Source organism: Polistes canadensis, unplaced genomic scaffold (genome assembly GCF_001313835.1).
Source record: "Polistes canadensis isolate GaletaPanama2010 unplaced genomic scaffold, ASM131383v1 scaffold_312, whole genome shotgun sequence".
In the NCBI taxonomy this organism is placed as follows: Eukaryota; Metazoa; Arthropoda; class Insecta; order Hymenoptera; family Vespidae; genus Polistes; species Polistes canadensis.
Genome location: NW_014569859.1, coordinates 136985 through 138713, shown reverse-complemented (window position 1 = coordinate 138713; position 1729 = coordinate 136985). Strand labels below are relative to the sequence as shown.

The 1729-nt window shown below is 30.5% G+C and overlaps 1 protein-coding gene across 2 annotated transcripts in view; it reads right to left on the bottom strand.

The window, feature by feature from the left end:
• The window catches only part of LOC106791482 (failed axon connections), a 66215-nt gene that overhangs the window by 16266 nt on the left and 48220 nt on the right, over positions 1-1729 (bottom strand). The gene's annotated exons all lie outside the window — the stretch shown is intronic.

Sequence of the window (1729 nt, the reverse complement as noted above, 5' to 3'; positions counted from 1 at the left end):
ATACCATATCGAGTTATAAATTTAGCATGTATAGTTTAGAAAATGTCACAGAATGCAATGCTGTAAATTGTGCATCTTTGCAATTTCTTTGAAAAGTTTTGGTAAATATTTTTTATACTTTTAGCAAATGGATTTTAATGATTTTTATATTAAATTAAAGTACATTCTTTTGTCTACAAGTAGAGTATCTTTTCGAGTTATATATATATTTAAAATAAAAGAGAGATAGAGAATAAGTGAGAAGAGAAGAGAAGGAAAGTGAACAGGGCGGTGATGGGACGGGGGGGGAAAGGGGATGGTAAATAGGTTTAAATATGCAAGCTATGCTCGCATGGGAGTATTATGGAGAGAAAATCGATATAATTCAATATGCGTGTACACGGATCTATATTCGCAAGTCCACGATTATTATACAATCACGGACACGTACTATAGATACATACGTGTTCTATATTTACTATGCACAAGTGTGCATAATAATTGAAGATAGAAGAGAGAGAGAGAGAGAGAGAGAAATAGAGATGGATTGATAGGAATTGCAGGAATATTTTGCACGCCTACACGTTTCAATGGTTTCACCTAAATAAGTGATGTACGTAGTATAATAATTAATTATATACGTTCGTGTATAAATTTATACATGTATTTCATTCGATATAGATAATAATAATGATGACGATGATTATAAAAATATTTTAATAAATATTTTTTTTTTACAATCGACACACATCCTCTTCCTCCTCCTCCTACTCAAAAAAAAAAAAAAATAAAAAATAAAGAAAATTCTTCTAACAATTTTTGTATGAACTAATTGAAAAATCAACGATAGAAAATTATTTGATAACATAACCAAGAAGAATTCTTCGTAATTACGATAAATGAGGACTTGCATATATATATGTGTATACGTGTGAACAACAACATTCAACCAATCTTATTCAGAAATCGTTAGCAATTTCTCACCCTCTCTCTCATTCTTTCTTTCAAGAAAAGAAACACGTGACACGACAACGACGAAGAGTATGTTATCAATCAATTATGTTTCAAGAATGTATCGTTACGTACAGTCCCACGCAACATGAGAGAAACATAATATAATACTTAACGAATTATTGTTCGGATTCCCCATATATCTATCCTTCTTCTCTCTTTCTTTCTCTATCCTTCTCAAGAAATAATCACGAAAATCTGTGTTCTCTAATTCTTTTTTTTTTCTTTCTTTTTTAATAATATACAACACAATTTCACAATTTTTTAATATATTCATCGTGATTCTACTTATTATTTATTGTTTATTTAATTAATACAATTATAATATATGCGTAAGTATATATTGAAAAAAAAAAAAACAAAATTATAATTAGAGTACACAGTTAATAAACCGGATATCACGGTATATCACACATCCTTTTTCAACTATCCAATCACCATTAAACTAACTCTCGAAGATACACCGTTAATCCATGGAAAAAAAAAAAGAAGTACGAGCTAATCGATATGCACACGCGTGTGTTATGGTTGTATGTTGTCTATACATTGCATAATATGGCAAACGACGAAAGAAGAGAACACGCAGGAAATGCGAACTATTTTTTTTCTATTTTTTTATTTCCTTCTCTCATCTTCCAATCCACTTCCTTCTCACCCCCTCCAAACCATGGGGATTTTTTCTATTCCTTTTTCGTTCGTATAAGTGTAAAGAAATAAACGTATGGGGTGGAGGGGTAAC